Source organism: Macaca nemestrina, chromosome 11 (genome assembly GCF_043159975.1).
Source record: "Macaca nemestrina isolate mMacNem1 chromosome 11, mMacNem.hap1, whole genome shotgun sequence".
NCBI lineage: Eukaryota > Metazoa > Chordata > Mammalia > Primates > Cercopithecidae > Macaca > Macaca nemestrina.
This window is the reverse complement of record NC_092135.1, coordinates 65092198-65112622: the sequence shown is the minus strand read 5'-3', so window position 1 is coordinate 65112622 and position 20425 is coordinate 65092198. Positions and strand designations below refer to the sequence as shown.

Below are 20425 nucleotides of genomic sequence, written 5' to 3'. Positions count from 1 at the left end.
TGGGGGCAGAGTGATATGAGGCGTCAATGGAAGCTCTGCTGCTAACGCAGGGCCCAGGCTGAGTGGGCGTTAGGTCTAGCCTCCCCACATTAAGCTCTGAAACCTACTCCTGCAGCCTGGAGTCAGATGCTTTCAACATATCTGAATTGTTTCTGGCCTTTGTTTTGAAATGTGTGCCCTCATCCATTGCAGGCTCCAACTTTCCTTGTCCCTATACCCACTAATTTCTGATTTTGTGATTTTCCTGATGCATTGCACCATTTCACTGTCTTGTGATTTTTTTGCTTCCTCTTCAACTATTGAGTTCTCTTTGCCTTCTCTCCTTTAGATTCCCATGATAAACAGTCTGGTCTCCACAGACCCATCTTTCAGTGCCTCGCTCCTGAGTGAGAGTTCTTCCATCTTTTCACAGATGCTGTGAGTGGATTCAAGACATGGAGAGATGACGTAAATAAAGGTGGAAGGGGCTGCTGTGCAGGACATGCTAAGCATGTGGAGACTATGCTGAAGATCAAGCTCAGTTGCAGTTTAAAAGAGTGATAGACACATTAAAAAATGCTCATCATCACTCGCCATCAGAGAAATGCAAATCAAAGTCACAATGAGATACCATCTCACACCAGTTAGAATGGCAATCATTAAAAAAATCAGGAAACAACAGGTGCTGGAGAGGATGTGGAGAAATAGGAACACTTTTACACCGTTGGTGGGACTGTAAACTAGTTCAACCATTGTGGAAGACAGTGTGGCGATTCCTCAAGGATCTAGAACTAGAAATACTATTTGACCCAGCCATCCCATTACTGGGGATATACCCAAAGGATTATAAATCATGCTGCTCTAAAGACACATGCCCACATACGTTTATTGCAGCACTATTCCCAATAGCAAAGACTTGGAATCAACCCAAATGTCCATCAGTGACAGACTGGATTAAGAAAATATGGCACATATACACCATGGAATACTATGCAGCCATAAAAAATGATGAGTTTGTGTCCTTTGTAGGGACATGGATGCAGCTGGAAACTATCATTCTCAGCAAACTATCGCAAGAACAGAAAATCAAACACCGCATGTTCTCACTCATAGGTGGGAATTGAACAATGAGATCACTTGGATACAGGAAGGGGAGCATCACACACCGGGTCCTATTGTGGGAAGGGGGGAGGGGTGAGGGACTAGCATTAGGAGATATACCTAATGTAAATGACGAGTTAATTGGTGCAGCACACCAACATGGCACATGTACACATAGGTAACAAACCTGCACGTTGTGCACATGTACCCTAGAACTTAAAGTATAATAAAAAAAAAAAGAAAAGAAAAGAAAGAGTGGAAGAAATGTAAGAAAGAAAACTGTGATCAGAGGGAGTATTTTGAGTCTACGAACTAGGTCAAATTACTGACAAGGTTTAAAAGGTGGCTGTGAGTAGCCTTGTCAGAAAAGAAACTGGAGTCATTAGGGTTGAGATGGTTGAAGAATTCAGTTTTTTGAAGTAATATGATGTTGACATCACCAAGGATAACAGAAAGTTTATTTGTTTCAAGTGTCGGAAGGATTATAATAAGAAGGGGCACTTAATAGCTTTCTACAACTCCAGAAAAGGACAGTAATCTAATTTGAGCTGAAGAGTGCATCTGTGAAAGATAAGGGTGTTTTTAACAACAGAACAACCTATTAAATCAGGTAGACAAGTTTCTCTCTTAAACGGTTTTTAGTGTGTTGCAGTTTTCAGTGTTCAGCATATAGGGTCACACGGTATTTTATATTCTTATCTTGATCCCTGGAATATACTGATGATAGTTATTATGCTACATTATACTCATATAATAAATAATAATAGTAGTAATATTAATAACAAAAGCTTATACAGTACTTACTATGTGCCAGGGACTGATGCGTTAGAACTTTACACAGATAAATTCATTTAATTCTCAAAATAAGACTATGAGATAGATACTACTAGTATCTCTGATTTCAGATGAAGAAATGAGGCACAGAGTTGTTAATTTGCCCAAGGTCAATCAGTAGGTAAGTGTAAGACATGGAATTCAAACCCAGGCAGTCTGGTGCCAAAGTCTGCGTTCAACCAGTTAGGGTTAACCTGACAGTATTTTCTGTTTTCCTGTAAAGTGTTATGTGGAGTTCATTTGGAAACTCTTCTGGCTCTGGGAGATGATGTTTCTGTGATTCTGGTAAACTGAGAACACTTCATACATTTCAAGGCTGGTTATAATGCTGGGGTTACAGAAAATAATTCAGAGGTCTTTAATAGAAATGAAATAAAAAAGAAGGAAGGGGAAAGGGAGAAAGAGAAAAAATAGCACATTATTTGTGAAATTTTTCTAATTTTAAGGATTGATCAAAATGTAAAGATGGGCCGGGTGTGGTGGCTCACGCCTGTAATCCCAGCACTTTGGGAGGCCGAGGCAGGTGGATCACCTGAGGTGAGGAGTTTGAGACTAGCCTGCCCAACATGGTGAAACCTCGTCTCTACTAAAAATACAAAAATTAGCTGGTGTGGTGGTTCATGCCTGTAATCCCAGCTACTAGGGAGGCTGAGGCAGGAGAATCATTTGAACCCAGGAGATGGAGGTTGCAGTGACCCAAGTTCGTGCCATTGCCTGGACAACAGAATGAGACTCCATCTCAAAAAAAAAAAAAGAAAGAAAATGGAAAGATGGTACCAACAATGAAAATTTATATATCAACCCCTGAAACTCCTTTTATATATCCACCCCTGGAAGAATAAAATTGTGCTATTACTATGATAATTTAGTTTGACACTTCCTCAATAGGAATAGTTACAAGATAGTGTGTCAGTATCTCACTCAATTTTTTTTTTTTTTTTTTTTTTTTTTTGAGACAGAGTCTCATACTCTGTCACCCAGGCTGGAGTGCAGTGGCATGATCTCGGCTCACTGCAACCTCCACCTCCCTGGCTCAAGCGATTCTCCTGCCTCAGCCTCCCAAGTAGCTGGGATTACAGGCACGCACCACCACGGCTGGCCAATTTTTGTATTTTTAGTAGAGATAGGGTTTCACCATGTTGGCCAGGCTGGTGTTGAACTCCTAGCCTCAAGGGATCCATCTGCCTCAGCCTCCCAAAGTGCTGGGATTTCAGGTGTGAGGCACCATGCCTAGCCTCTCTACTCAAGGTTAACAAAGAGTAAAAAGAGATGTTATTATGGATGATATTGTGGTTATTCGTTGTTATTTGAGGGTTATTCATCATTCTTTTAACATCTGAATGGACTTCAAGAATAAGAAAGAAATGGAGAACAATATAAAAGCACAAGCAGCACTATACTTTACAGAAACGAATATATATGTATACACATACACATTCACATACATACACATTGGTGTATATATGAGGATAATTGAAAGAAATGGCAATAACATAACATAAGGACAAAGTCAATAAGCTGTGACTGGTTGGATTGAAATTGTGAAGTAAATGAAAGAGGTGAAAATTGAAGTTTGAGGCAACTTATTGCTTCTATTTAAAGGGTGGAGTGTTAGGAACTATAAATAGTAATTTAGACTTGACAACTGCTATAGCTGAACTAGATCTTTTGTGAAACAAAAGGGTGTAACTTAAACGCAAACTCATGCCTTCCAAATTTCATTTCTCTGAAATTTTGCAGAGTAAAAGTTGTGGCTGTTGTCCAGATCTGGATGATGAAGGGATGATGAATCTTGAAATAATTTCCATTCCAGAATGAGTCAGTGACTGAAAGCGGGCATGCACTAGTACAGTTCCATTCCTAAAAATAAACGTTTTTGAGTCCTCCAGGACTCAGAGGACTAGCATATTTTCTACTAGCGACGTCAAGGCTCTAATGAAGTTCTGTGCCTGCTCTGAGCAAACTGAGATGCTACAGAGGAAAACTGGAAGGGATCAAGCTGTTGATCGCTGCCAGTTGCTTTTCCTCGGTGCCTCCCTTTTCCTATTCCCTGTGTTCCAGTTGGAAACTGCAGCTGGACCCCACACTGGTAGCTGACTTCTATCCTATGCAGTGCCCAGGAAAATAGCTCTAGATGCTGCGGAAGCAGAAGTGGTGGATTTTAAATCAAACTTGTCATTGGAATGGACAGAACTGTAACAACATGAACATGATTATTTACGTCCTTTTCGAAGAATATACCAATTTGATAATAGGACCCTTGAGTCCAGATTTAAAAACTCCAACTTACAAGACGCAAACCAAAGAGTAATCTTTAGCTTTACAAAAAGGTAGTTCACTGTTTCCCAGGAGCACTTAGTTCTATTGTTGTTTACAAACTGCTAATTATTTGTCACAATGGCTTACTGGTTAGATAATATAAAGATGACTTATTAGGGCAGTGCTGACTCAAAGCCAACAAACACAAAATCAACAACAGAGATATTGATAAATTACCCATGAAGTTACAATGCAATTAAATGGGGGGAAATGTGACTCTACTTATGAAAATTTAATGTTTATTGTTTTCAAAAACCCAGTAACTTTATAATGTGAGATATATTTACAATTTATTTCAATGCAATTAAGTTCCTATGAATTAAAAATAATATAACATAATATAGTATTGCTATTCAAAAATTATTTGATATTCAGTCCACATTAAACTTGAAATGGAAAACACCAAGAAAATGTTTTGAAACTATATTGACAGACTGTGCTTTAAAAATTAATGCTAATATGTGGTTTTTAAAAAAGCTTTTCTATGTTGATAACTACCAAATTAACTCATTTAGAAATATACATGCAGATATATTCAGATGTTAGGGGAAGATGCATTGGATCTTTGAATAACAGAGAAACTTCCCACAATAAACTCTTTCAGTATTACATTTATTTTAAGTCATATGTACGTCTGGAGCAATTTGGCAATTACTTACTTTTGAACAGTGAGACATATGTAAGGCATTAGGTTCACCAGGCAACAAGGATATAATCTGCATACAATTCAAAAAATGTAAAAGACAAAGATCTACTTGAAGGCCTGCCAAAAAGAGTAGTGAAAAGTGATGTGTCCAGTGATGAGAGTGGGAGTTTGGGGCAGAATCTCAGCTAATAAAGATGAACAAATTTACATGCTTTGTAAAATTTAAAAATAAACCAGTCATCATCTTTCAAGTTTTAACAGAATATGCAGACAGGTCTCCTTTTCCACTATTTGTCCTAATTGCAAGAGAAACATGAAATGCAAAATGAAAAGCAACAAAAAGCTACTGTGAGAAAAATAAGGCCTTACAAGATATATTTGGAAATGTATCCGGAGTCATGGGGGTGGACTGGGGTTGGGTTGATGTCTTTTGGCACAAAGATTTGCAAAATGACATGAATGACATGAAGTACAGAAACAAATCAAGAGAGTTAGTTTCTAGTTCTCTGTGCTTAAACCTTGTACGAGTTACTAGTTAGTCTTCCTGTGCCTCAGTTTTCTTAATCTAGAATTTGAAGGCATTAAATGAACTAGTCACTGAGGTCTTTGTGTTATCAGTGTAATGAATTTCTTTTCATTGCCTTCTTATTTATTTATTTATTTATTTATTTTAGACAGGGTCTCACTGTGTCACCCGGGCTGGAGTGTAGTGGCACAATCATGGTTTATCGCAGCCTCAACCTCCTGGATTCAGGTGATCCTTCTACCTCAGCCTCCCATGTAGCTGAGACTGCAGGCACGCATGTCACCATGCTCAGCTAATGTTTTGTAGAGATGGGGTTGGTCTCGAACTCCTGGGCTCAAGAGATCTGCCTGCCTCAACCTTCTAAAGTGCTGGGGTTACAGGCATGAGTCACCATGTCTGGCCAATACATTTCTTTTATCTTTGGAACATTTGAAGAAGTAAAACTATTCTACCAAGAATGTGGATTATCTACTGTGCTGCTCACTGGGAGGTTATTTTTATGCCATTATTTAGGCTTACAAAGCCCCAAGAGTCATTAAATATGGCCACATTATCATTGTTGTGAAAAACACATACAAGTAATTGATTGCACTTGCTGACTTTCAACTTTTTAAAGAAACCTTAACCTGCTCTTTTCATTGCCTAATTGTCATTGTTTTTTGTGCTCTTACTGATTATATTATACAAATGGAAAAATAATTTGGTTAAATTGGTAAGAGGTGGATTCCAGTGGCTAGGAAAATAAATAGTAAGAAATGTTTACTCTGGAGTTCATAGGTAGCATGTCAAAGGAGAAGACCATATTGTGGACATAATAATATATGTTATATAAGAAATACATATTTTGGTCTTAGTCCCCAGTCCCTGGCATAGAAACCCTGTAGTCTCCTGAGAATGACTTTTTTTATGCTAATGGGATGACTCTTGGCAGCTAGGAGTGGGGGGTAGGGGTGGGGAGTAGCTTCAGGATAGGGGCTTGTTGCCAGAAAAAGCAATAAGTGATTAGAGGGTTAGAACATTCAACCCCATCTTTGGCCTCTGAAAAGAAGAGAGAGGTGGAGATTGACTTCAATCAGCAATTGTCAATGATTTAATCACTCATGCCTTTTGTAATGAATCTGCCATAACAACTCCTAAAGGACAGGGTTTGGTGAGCTGCCAGATTGGCGAACACATCCAAGTGCTGGGGATGACTTGTTAGAAGAAAGCAAGGTAGCTGTGTGCTTCTGCCCTTCAATGCCATACCTTGCCCTATGCATCTGTTCCATTTGTCTGTTCCTGAAGTGTAGCCTCTGTAATATACCAGTAATAACAAATGGAACATTTTTCTGAGTTCTGTGGGCCATTCTAGCCAATCATCTGAGGAGGGGGTTGTGGGGATCCCTTAATCTCTAGTCAGGTGGGCAGAAAGATTGGTGGCCTGGGCACTCCATTAGTGGCTGTCTTCTGAAGTGGGCAGCCTCGTGGGACTGAGCCTTCAACCTGTGAGTCTTTGCCGAATCCTAGATCTAGTGTCAGAACTGAATTGAACTGTAGGACAGCCAGTTGGTGTCAGAGAATTGGAGAACTGGTTGGTGTTGGAAAAGACACAACACTTAATATCAGAATTAGTGTCAGAAAACAGATAATACAACATGCCACACACTCATATAAACAACATGCACCTATATGGAATAAATCAGTGTTCTAAAAAAGTCATTAATTAATTAGAAAAGGTGAAGTAACCGTTCTGTGAGGGATGAACCTGTGATGTGAATGAGCAAGTGTTTGTTTCAGAAACAGGAAGAAACACATTATAATTTAATTAAATTTCAAAGTGTAACTTCAATAAGAGGAGGTGGGAAGCAAATAAAAAAGACAATATAATGTCCGTTAAGTTCTGTCTTCACAGATTGTTCAATCAAAAATCTTGGAATTACACTGCTGGGCACTTATTATCTGCCCTGCTCTATAAATTAATACATCTAGACACGACTCCTAGCTATCAAATAAGTCTTACAAAAAATGGTCTCTTTTAATACCCAGAGTTTTGTGTATGTGTGTGAGAGAGTGAGAGAGAGAGAGAGAGAAATATATCAGTTCCCAGTATTGAAGTTACCAGGAGTGTCCAACTCCACATTGCCTCATCATAAGCAGTATTTTACCAAGTAAGTAAAAACAATACTAAGGTGGAGAAGTTTTTCAAACATGGTAAAGGTAAAGCGAGAGGCTGGAACTCATAGAATAGTGGGAAGCTATCAACTGTGAACAACAGTACATTATCCATGAACTTTGTGGGCTTTTAACCTCAAATTAAAGCTGAAGAAAGGCAACACTCTTCTCTTCCCCTGTAATCACAGAAGAAATGATGCCCGAACTGACATTTTTCCATGAACATTTTCCCCAGTAAAGCCCTCTGAGATCATTAAAGAATGTCTAATTTAATTTTCCGTGGTTGAGGGAAGCTAAATCTTAAAGATGCCCAGCACTAGATGAAAGCAGAAACATTTAGTCCAAACTCCAGACTGCATTTTTCCCAAACAGCTGACACTTGGCCATAGTGCAGGTATCTGAAATGCGGACTGACTTTTAGAAATGGATCTAGTTGTTAGTTTACATGTTGCTAGCAAGAAGAAAAAATACTCAAAGATTAGGCAGAGGAGAAGAGAAATACTTAGGCATAGAATTCAGGGTTTTCTCATTTCGGATCCAATAGTTTTGCCACTCAATACTTTTATCTTCTAAAACTCAAAACAGGTGCTCTTTCATATTAACATTCATGGCTCTGAATGTCACCAAGGTAAATATTTTGCCTGTCCTTTGGCACACTGCACATAAAATTTTAAATAATTCAAACAACCTACAGCTTGTCAGTGACCAAATAGAGCACTGGTAAAAATAAAATATCTTTTGGTTCAGCACCAGTTGGCTAAATTTAAACCCTGTATTATGTAATCTTAAAGTGTCCTTGCGTTTAGTTGGTGTCTTAAGAGATTCTGTTATCACATCTCTTCCAAATCACTTCAGTCTCTAACATCTAAACATTTAACGCACAACAGGACCAAATTAAAGTGTTCACAGGCAATTGAAGACAGAAGAAAAATCCATTTAAAACAGTATATAGGGCATGATATCTTTAAAGTAAAATCTCAGTCTTCTCTGTTTAAGGTTGTAGTTACTATAATTAGGACTGGCAGATCCAACTGGCAGTGCTTTTCTTAATTCTGCAAAACATGTAAGAACCTGATTCTTTAATCTTACTCCAGTAATACTCCCAGAGGAGATGAGACTCTGGCTGGAGCAAGAACTACAAAAGCAAAGTAAGACTGAAAAAGAATAATTTTCATGCATTTCTTTGAGCAAGCTGTAACAGTTGACAATGTTGTAAACTCTTCCTTTCTCTCAACAAATTCCAAGAAATATCATTTATATTTTTAATATATTAATTACATTTCTGCTCATAAATGACAAACTAATTTTTTCTCTGCTTTCCCTCTTATTTGTAAGTTGAAGTATAATTTTAACTCATGACTGTTTATCAGGTTTGATTTATTATTCTTCAATATTAAGTATGAAAATTGCTATTCTGCAAGCAGATTAACATATGAAGCTCTAAATTTTATCCTATTAAATCAATGTTAAATATTATCATAAAAGCAAAATTCAACTGGATATTTTCTTTTACAGTGATTACAATTTGACCTATGGTCTTCATTGACCTTAAGTAACCAGTGAGAGCATTTTAAAATTCAGGAAGCAGACATATAGTCAATGACTATTTTACACTTACCTTTTATGATATTTAGGTTTAACCCCAAGTTTGTGGAAATATCATATATCTTTATAGCTCTTCACAGACTAGCTTCCTCCTTTGTTTCATGCACAGCAAATTTCCCAGTCCCCTGAAAGCAATAGGTGCAGTGGAGGCCCGCTCCACTGAAGGGTCTATCAAGCAAATAGATGGGACGGCTGAATTTATTTTAGCAGAGCGTCTAAAGGATGCGACTTGGCACCTATTTTTAGGAACTGAGCTCTGTAAAGGTGGGGCCTGAGTCAACCACTCTTTTAAGAAGAGTGTCTCTGAGGCCACTCTGCTTCATAGTGTCCTCAGTAATGTATGCATGGCTCTAACACATGTGCAGTCAATCAAACTCCCTTCCACAGCCACGACCACCAGCCAGCTCTGAATTTCTGTATAAAGTCTACCAATGAACCAGTGTCGATGAGGAAAAGGAGGGACTAAAGTTCTGGAATTACTTGCATTTGTTTTAATACTTTCAATCTTTTAAGACTCAAGAATATGAAAATAAAGCAGGTGGGAAAAGTTTCCATTCATTCTAGTGGAATAATTAACATGGATTCTCGGGAAGAGGAGACATTGCCTTTCTTTGACAAAATGTTCTTAGATATGTAAAACATTTGTTTGTTTCTTGAGGGTTCACACATAAAGCAAAACACTACTCTAGTGTTGACTTAAGTCAAGGCTGTGCTGGTTTAGTTAAAAAAAAAAAAAAAGAGCAAAGGAAGAATGGTGGAAAGGAATTCTAGAGCGAATAGAGAGCACCCTTGCCATGTGAGTCCTGCTCATCAATATTAGCTTTGAATCATTCGGCATGAGGAAGAGCAGGCAGGGAAAAGGAGTCACCTCACGTGCTCCTGAAAGAATCATATTAAATGTCCTTTGCTGCCAGGACTTACCAAACACATGCCGCCAATCTGACCCAGAACCCAACAAGCACTGCTATTTAGCTCAAAAATGCCAACATCTCATACATTCTTAGTACATAGAAAATAACCAGCTTCCTTTATCTTTCCTCCCTTCTATGACTTTCCTAATGTGGTGTGGCCTAACAACAAACTCAAATAAAGAAAGCAAATTGCCCTTTGGCTTAAAGAAACAACTGACATATATACTCTATTTCATATATATGCCTATTCATAAGCTGTTTACTATAATATTAACTAATAAAATTAGAATATATATTACATTTTTCCATATACAATATTGGTTTCTGTAAAAAGTAGGTCAAGGAGTGATATTCCAGCATATTAACTCTAAGAACAACTTTCTGAAATAGTGTTCTATATACTCCGTAAGAGTGTTCAGGGCCAGGAGCCAGTATAGACTAATAACTTAGAGTTGTGCTTCCAAATATGATAGCTATTAGGCACATGTAGCCATTTAAGTTTTAATTGATCAAAATTAGGTAAAATTAAAAATTCAGTTCTTCAGCTACATTTGAAGTAAATCAGTCTCCACATGTGGACAGAAGCTATGTATTGGTGCAGATATAAAATGTTTCCAACATTGCAGAAAGGTCTATTGGAATATACTGATTTAAATCACAGGATTTCAACATAGCTTTGACAATAATATACTCTGTGATCTGGGCAAGTTTCATAAGTTGTCTAAGCTTTACTTTATTCAACTGTGACTAAATGGGACTAAGTTGACCAACTTTCCATTGGTGTTGTGAAGATGAAATGAAATAATATATATAAATTAATTATTATACTTACATTATTACTCCAACATAATATTTACGTAATAAATAATTATTACTTTGCTATATGCAAAAGAAAATGGTACTGGATCTGAAATCACAATAATTAAATTTAAATTATGAGGAGATGGATCCTATAATGTAAACATAGTCAATTTTATTCTTATATTTGCAGATAGTTGCTAATGATGCTTATGGTGATTTTACTCTTTTTAAAGGTTGTTAATTACTCAAAGATCTGACTTCTACCTTCCTCACCTTCTCTCCTTATTAAAAACTCACTGCTTTCTCTTTCCATTTTATTGATATGTTTCTTTAAGTTTCACTCATGATAACTTTTCTTCAAGCTTGCTGTTTTTGATTTTTCAGGACAAAAGTGTATTTGATAAAAATACATATACATTAAATAGTATTTTTTCACTTTTTTCTCATAATAAATTTTCTAATGTATATATTAGTACAAAAACCCAATGATTATACATTAAGATAAACAAACAATGGTCAGGAAAAGAAACCTTGGTGGAACACTGTAAAATAATTGGTAATAATTAAGGGCAATAAGTGTTAAATCTACGGGAGCACACATAAATTAAATGACCTAAGTTTAAGCAAAAATGTTCAGTCATAAAATTAATTAGTGATCACATAATTTGGTTCATTCATTTTAGTCATGAAGACAATGAAAACATCAGGACCTAGATTCTGACCATTCATTATTACAGTGGCCTTAGACACTGAATTTCATTCTTCATTTAATAACGGTTTAATCAATTACTATGAAACTACTATGAAAGCAAGATAGATGAATGATGGGTAGATGGATGGATGGGTGATAAATAGACAGGTATAAAGGCAGAAAGATTCATAAGGTGATCCCTTGTATCACAAAACTTGTACATTCAAATGGAAAATTTTACTCCCTGTCTAATCTGATATTGATAGTGCCTAGATACCTCTACCTATTAAAACCTGTATTGTACTTGACTGAAGCTTACTTAAGTTCTTGTAGTGGGATGATGCTAATAATTAGCATCAGGCCAATGCTGTCATGGAAGACAATTAGAAAGTGGCATCAATTACAGAGATCATATATGTTAGGCATCAGAGACAGCCAAAACAATGAGACCCAGAAGCAGTACAGTTCAAGAAAGACAAGAACTTTACAAATATAAGTTGAGGATCTGAGGCTGTCCTGGGGGTCTTTGTCAATTTTGGATGCAGGTAGAGCCTGAGAATCTGGGCTTGGTCCAAGGAGAACACTGCTGCTGGAAACAGAAAAACAGCAGAACCTTGGGCAATTCCATGGGACTGCAGTGACAAAACTGGACAGGCGAAGGATCTCAAATTCTATTTTCTTTCTAAGATGTTTCCTAAATTCCAAAATTTCACAGGATAGCAGGATACAACTGTAGGCCCAAACACAGAAAAGTAAAGTGAGATAGCCTACATTTTCATGATACTTAAACAAGTATCTCTGAGGAGGGCTGGTAACAGTTGAAAGCCTTCAAATAACAGGGATACTGACTCTAAAATAATGTGCAACAACTGCCTGTCTTTAGAAATGACTTGATAATCTGGGTTTAGCTGGAGGCTGAGAATTCTGTCTTGGCCCTAGCAGATGGGAGACAGATGAACCAGCAAAGGTTTGGGCATTTGATCAGGCTTGGAGTGATAAAATTGGTGATTCGAGTATATTCAAACACAGCCAATCTCCTCAAGACATTTGCCAAATTTGGAAGCTTCACATGGTGTGAGGCTAAATAGCCAAGCTGAAAAACCTCAGAAAATAGAGCAGAGATTCCTGCAGACTACATGTTGAGGAGAAAAGGATCTCACAGATTCTCAAAAAAAGAAAAGAAAAAAACAAAATTAAGGTGGTCAGTGCCTCTCTGCTCTCCATTTAGCTGCTCAGCAGTGGAAAGATTTAATCTCTCTGACGAAGGTCACAATCTGCAGCTTTGCTTTTGAATACACACTGCTTACCTTTCAATTACAAAAGTACTAGGCATGCAAAGAGACAATATTGTCATTGATACTAAAAAAAAACTTTTCAAGGAAGCAGGTGTTGTAGATACTTAAATTGTCAGATAAGGACTTTAATCACAATTGATATATTTAAGAAAATATAAGAAATAACACACAAAATATAAGAAAAGATAGAGAATTTCATGAGAAAATTAAAACGACAAAATAACAATGAAATAGACATTCAAAAATTGAGAAATACAATACCAGAAATTAAGAAATCAATGGTAGATTTAACAGCAGATTGGAGATAGCAAAATATAAAATGTTTAATCTGGAAGACAAATGGATAAACAACAGAAAGGTTGGGTATGGATATTTTTTATTAAATATCAATGAGTACTCATTAGATTTTCAGCAGCAGTATGACATTATTGAATCATCTAACTACACTCCATTAAAACCTTTGTTGCATTTGTTCTTGACAAGCTACATCTACATTCTCTCATGTTTGTTCATTTTGTGCTAAGTGAATGAAAACAGTGCCACCCCATTACTACAGCTTGTTTTTGCCATCTAGTATAGTTGCTTTTTTCACAACTTGCAATCTATATCTTATCCTAGTCTACAATGGACAATATTTAACAGAACAGAGCCCCTAATATATACAAAGCCTTTCTACTGCTAAAGACTTCCATCTTAGGTTAAGTTGATATATGACGTTAGGTCCACCTAGGAATCCATATTTGTAGGTGTTCTTGATAGCCTGAAATAAAATTGATCTGGTTAGGGTATTTCAGAATTCTATGTGCTTCTTTTCTAGGTTATGAGACATTTTGAATTCACTCCCTTTTCTATTTTTGCTGGTGCTACCATTTGTTAGGTGAAGACTATTCTCTTTGACATAAAAGACAAAGATTTTGTCTTTTATTGATTTGGCTCACATTTATTTTCTTGTTCCTTAATATAAAAACTTTCCAAAAAAGTAGTAAATGTTTTTTTTTCTTTAATTTTCCTGTAAGAGAACCATCTACATTTTATAAAGAAATTGTGCCAGGAATTTAATTAGGTGATTTACCTTTATTATTTTCTTTTATTCTGTCAGCAACCCCTAGATATTAGTGTTTTCACCATTTTATAGAAAGAAAATAAGGATAAGTGAAGTTAAATAACTTCTCCATGGACAAAAGTTAACAATCAGCAAAAGTGGGAATTGGATTCATTTCTGCTGACTCTATATGTTTGGATTATTTGGGATATTATTTATCCTGACCTTAATCTAAAAGTTCTATCCAAGCACTATGTTGGGCGATATGTTTTGAGAGGGATCAACTCTTCCCCATAATAAATTCTTAGTGTAGGCCTGCAATAGGTAGGCTCTGGCAAGGCCCTGTCTACATGGTAGCAAAGTGAACTAGTATGGGAGGTATGGGAACTTTAAAGAAGGGACAACTGTAGTTCAGTCATCTGATATGTAATCCTGACCCAATGGGACCCATCTAAGGTTTGTAGAATTAAAGAGCAAACATATAAATATGAAAGTTTCATATTATTAGCTAGTATACACAAAATACTAGCCCACCAATGAGGATTTGGCAATCTGCTTAGACCCTTGCAGGTAGCATGACCCATTGACCCATTCAGGTGTCATGTAAGCATAATTAGAGTATTAGTAATTGAATTGCATCTAAATGTAATCAACTATACAAGTAATCAACTATACACTTGTCCAAGTTTAATTCCATTAAAATTACATCATGGTATTAATAACATATGAATAAGGTCTTTGGGCATATGACTCATATTTAAATCATATCTCATAGCGTTAAACAGAGTGACCATGATAAGTTTATCATGCAAGCCAGGGGGCTTTTGGGAGTGAAGAAAGCACCATTAATAACTATGCAAACGTAATGGCATAAGCTGGGATGGTCCAGGGGAAACAGGGATGCATAAACACCTAACCAATGAGCCAAATGTGGACCCTCTTGACTCACCATTGGAGCACACAATGAGTAGGATTTCTAATGATCTGGCTCCCAATATAAAAAATAAAAGTAAAAATGTTCTTTACTAGTTATGTCAGTGTTTAAAGGATCATCTCTGTCCTCTAAATATAATTTGGATTGACATATCCCTTATAATAAAGACATGAATGAATGAAAGAACTAGAGAGAATCAATGATATTTGTTCCAGAGGAAAAAAGGTAAGGTATAATTAGGAAGCTTCCTGGTTAAAAAATGGTGGAGGTCTAGATGTTCTTGATAGGTTTCTTGTCAACCTTCAATTAAAATAATTTAAAAAACAAAAAATAACATTAATTACTAATAATGAGAGAGTGAGAAGTTGAAGAGAAACAAGAATTTGAAGAAGACAAAGAGAAAGAGAAGTTGGAGGAGATATGCTGAAATTTGTACAGAATTTTCAATTGTGGTTATCTTTGTGAGCAACAAACATGAATCACAATTTTGGATGACATACTGCATAGTGCAAACTCTGAGTCAGAAGGGAACAAATAGTTTTCCCAAATAAAAGAGAGAGGCTTGGACTCACTCCACAGTCTCATTTTGCTTTGACCGAAACTAGGTGGGCTCAACAATTCCATGTAAACATCTTCGGGACCAGCCCAAGCCACAGCCCTGCCTCTGCTACACCCCTACCCCGTCATTATGTACTTTGCACACACCATGTCTTTCAGGAAAAAAGGAAAAGACAGTGATGGGTTGTTAAGTTTTTAAGGTAACAATGCTTTAGAGAAGGGATGGTGGAAATCTGTAATATTTCATGGTCTGTGCCATACAAAAGGATGTTTACACATTCTATCTGAAAACACAAGTTAGGATTATAAGATATAGGATGGAAGTCATAATTCTATTCAGCAACTTTGCACAGTATCAGTAATTCAATATTTTAGATATAATTCAGAAGGAAAAGAAAAATTGATGGGAGAAATTAATGATAGGATCCAAGTATTTAGTGATGGCAGAATAAGAAAAATGTACTTTTTGAAAGGAAATAGCAGACCTCAGTCAATGAAGACCCAATACAACTGAAGTAAGTAGACAAGGTAGAATAAAGAGGCAATGCTAAACAATGGTAACGGACAGTGACTGGATGAGGCACAGAACTGATAAAGTTTGTTAGTTTATTCCAAAATATCTGAAAAAGTCACAAAACACAAGCTATGTTCTTGATGTGCTCAAAAAGATTCAGGGAGAGAAGCTTCTATGAAAGTAGATTAGCTGTTACTAAGGAGACAATAAAATGAAATAAAATAATGAAAACAGTGAAGAATAAAACAGACTGCAAAAAAATGCAAAATTCAACACAAAAATTAAAATGGCACTTGATACAGAGAAGAGCACATATAAAAATGAAATTCAATCAATGTAATGGGGGAAATTTTGAGAAATTTTTCCATAACACAGGAGCAAAATCAAAGAGAGGAAAATGAAGACCTAGATAAGGATTAATATGAAGGAAGAGGTATGATCAAAGAAACATAACTGTTTCAGAGGAGGAAAGAGCAAAATAGCACAGAAATAAATATTAAATTTAAAAGGAAAGAAAAAGTTTTTGAGGTGAAGTAAGATCTGAGATGACAAAACCAAAGGCTTAAGACATCTGGATGTGCCCTTATAAATTTTTGAATTTTAAAGATTAAAAAATAATGAATAAAGAAAAAAGACAACTGATCTCAGAGTTCTTCAGTAACATATGCACTATGAAACAGTGGAATATTAAGTGAAAGGTGTTTCAAGTTTGTTTGTTTTTGTAATGGACATAGATTTGAATAGATAACTATTTATAGACCACTTTCTGTTATTTATGTACGAAGAATATAGAGGCATACTTTAGAATATATAAACAATTTCTGATCAGGTGCAATGGGCAATGCTTGTAGTCCAGTACTTCGGGTGTGTGGGGCGAAAGGATGACATAAGCCCAGGAGTTTGAGAAGGGCCTAGACAACATAGGGAGACCCTGTCTCCACAAAAACATTAAAAAAAAAAATCTAGCCCAGTGAAGTGGCATGTGCCTATAGTCCTAGCTACTCCAGAGGCTTAGGTTAGAGGATCCCTTGAGCTCTGAAGTCAAGGCTGTAGTGAGTAGTGATCATGCCACTGCACTCCAGCTTGGGCAACAGAGCAAGACCCTGTCTCAAAAAAAAAAAAAAAAAAAAAAAAAAAAAGAAAAGAAAAGAAAATTCTCAGATAAAGAAAATTATTAGGCCGGGCACGGTGGCTCACACCGGTAATCCCAGCACTTTGGGAGGCCAAGGCAGGCAGATCATGAGGTCAGGAGTTCGATAGCAGCCTGGCTAATACTGTGAAACCCTGTCACTACTAAAGATACAAAAAAATTAGCTGGGTGTGGTGGTGCTCCCATGTAATCCCAGCTACTCAGAGGCTGAGGCAGAAGAATTGCTTGAGCCCGGGAGGCAGAGGTTGCAGTGAGCCAAGATGGCGCCTTTGCACTCCAGACAGGGAGAGACTTTGTCTCAGAAAAACAAACAACAAGAAAAATGAAAAGAAAAAGAAAATGATTAATGTGTCCTCACTGGGGAAGTGAGTAAAATATATCTGCAAGCTCACAAAAGAAGATTCCAAGTTAAGAGTAAAAGAATGGGAAGCTTATTGTATAAAAAGACATTTGCATTAAAACCAAACAAATATTGTAATTGCAGTTATAAAATTGGATGTAAAATTAAAATATTCTTTGAAAATGTATATAAAAAGAACACAGCTTTAATATATATAACATTATATTATGTTAATAATGTAATGATTCAGGGATCTAGTCTTAGATTAAAATATATTCTGTTTCATTTAATATGAGAGTGGAGAAAAGCAGGAGAAATAAAATTTAGTTGAATTTTTTTGGAGCTTGATGAATTTACTCAATCATTCAGTCATACATTCTTTCACTGAGAAAGTTTTCAAATGTTTATTGAACACCTCTGTGTGAAGTGCTGTGCTAGATATGATGTTTACAGATAAATAAAACATCCATAGGCCCTAGTAACACACAAATACATATGTATAAAACAGGATAAGTTTATGAAGGAGAAGAAATTAGTGGTGTGAGGAAAAAAAAGCAAAAAGTTTAATTTGAGTGGTCCAAAAAAAGATCTGAAGGTGGTCATCAAAGTTTAAATTTCATCAGGAGAATAAATACAAAAAGAAAAGAGTGAAGTAAAAAAACTTATGAACAAATACGGCTCACTAGCCCCCACAAAAATTACTATTTACAAAGCTGTATTAATTAAATGCTGTGGAACTAGCGGAAAAATGAGCATTATTTTTTAGTGGAATAAAAATAACCATCCTGAATCAAACAATACTGTTTAGTAAAGGTAACAAAATGGAAGAAATTTGTCAAACAGCCTTTGGAAACCCAACTAAGTAAATAGAAACAAATTATTTTAAAACCTCACATTGTACTTTATTTCAAAATATATTCCAAACTAATTAAATACTTCAGTTTCAATGCAATTAGTAAGTATAAGAAATAGAAATGTGTTTTTCATAGCTATATGTTGAGTCAACATTTCATACAGTACAAGAAATTATGCATAAGACATCCTTTCTACAAAAGCACCCAATCCTTTTTAACGTAGGTAACTGATTGCTGTTAAGTTTTTCATGTCTCCTGAAATGTTCTCTGTATAAAAGCACATATATGTGTTCATATTTGCATAAAATGCAAGTATAAATAACATGTACATAGTTGAAACGATACTTTTCACTTTTCTACAAATGGGAGAATTATATACTCAATGCTCCACATTAGCTTTTTTTGTTGTTTTTACTGAATAACGTTGCAAATCAATTTCTGTTAGCATAAGAAAATCTTACTAATCTTCATGGCCATTGTATGGACATACCATATTCCATTTAGTTAGTCTCCTATTCGTGGTTGTTTAGGTTGCTTCCAGAATTCTTCTATTAGAAAAAATGATACAATCAATAATCTCAAACATGTGTGTGCTTGATATATTAAGGGCTACATGCTTTTAATAAATGTGAGAGATATTGACAAATGTCAAATGTCAAAGGGCTAAATTACAGTTATTGCCAATTTAATCTTCTACCACTGGTATGAGAGTACTGTCAAACACTTGGATATTTGCATATCTGATAGATAAGTGTAGTGTTTCATTATTTAAATTTATATGAATATATTAATTTGGAGTGAGGCAAAGCAGCACATGAATATTTAACTGATTTTTAAAATATAAACTCATCTTTCTCATAAGGGCAAAAACCTAAACAATCTAAATGCCTACAAATTGAGAATTTGTTAAGCAAATTAATATACATTATAGAATGATTATAAGCAGACTTTTTTACAAAACGTTTTTGAAGAATATTTAATAACATGGAAAAATGTTCACATTAGATGTCAATGCGACTTCAGATTTCCCTTAGGATGCAGGAAATTGCAAGAGAACACATTCTTAAAATAACAATGAGCTGAATACTCTACATTCATAAATATAATATAAAATTATAGTATTGTTTTAAGCTCATTTGAAAACCAAGGTTATAGGAGAAACCTAATGAACTGAAATGAAAAAGAAATGATAAGCTGTATCTATGAGATTAGAGACAACTATCGTTTTCAACTTTAGCACATCACTGGGAGGAGGAAGCTACCATAGATGTAGATAAAACAAAAACAGCTGAGCTATTAATTATTCTTAAAAGTAGATGTGGGCTAGTGTGACATTTAAAAATTCTTTTAAGTCCCAGGCACAAAGAGGATCTATGCCTGCCCACCAACTGCCTCCCATAGAAGTTCGCTCAGCTGCAATGAGATCTACTGGGGGCAGGATTGAAGAGAGAAACCTCACAGTCAACCTGGTCCCTTATGCTGAGTGCAAGGCAGTGACCATCTACAAATGAATTATGGACAGAGGAGCAGACAGACACATCCCTCCCTCATACAGGTGACTGGGTTCTCCGGAAGTCTGAAAGGAGTGCAGGGCAGCTGAGACAAACCATTCAGAAACTCAACTACCAGGACTTGCTAAACAACAATTTCAATTCCACTCACTAATATAAATCCTCTGGTGAACTAATTATAACAAAGACAATCATAGAACTGATACATAGCTAATCTATAGACTAAATTGACTTACCCCACACTAACAACCTTACAAAATAAATGTGCCCTTTTCTGAGAGGGCAGAATATTTATTTCAGCTTGTTCTGTTCTTTACACAAAATGTCCAAGTACTCAATTAAAAAATCATGAAGCCCCAAAGGAAGCAAGAACATGTGATCCACCACTAAAAGAAAACACAGTCAATAGCACTGGAGGCAAAGATGGCTTAGATGTTAAAATTATTCAATAGAAACTTTAGAGTAGAGAGGGGGCTGGCAAGATGGTTGAATAGGAGCAGCTCCAGTCTGCAGCTCCCAGCGAGACCAATGCAGAAGGCAGGTGATTTCTGCATTTCCAACTGAGGTACCTGGCTCATCTCATTGGGACTGGTTAGACAGTGGGTGCAGCCCATGGAGGGCGAGCAGAAGCAGGGTGCGGCACAGCCTCACCTGGGAAGTGTA

General features: G+C 36.2%; 1 protein-coding gene across 4 annotated transcripts in view; it reads right to left on the bottom strand.

Annotated features, from left to right (window-relative positions):
* Window positions 1-20425, bottom strand: part of LOC105483297 (xin actin binding repeat containing 2) — a 348129-nt gene that overhangs the window by 68696 nt on the left and 259008 nt on the right. For 2 of the 4 annotated variants that reach the window (XM_011744088.2, XM_011744089.2), the window contains exon 1: window positions 9175-9349. The exons of the other annotated variants lie outside the window; for them this stretch is intronic. The gene's annotated coding sequence lies outside the window, so the exon portion shown is untranslated. Of the gene's footprint in view, window positions 1-9174; window positions 9350-20425 lie in introns of those variants that run through there. 4 annotated transcript variants of the gene reach the window in all.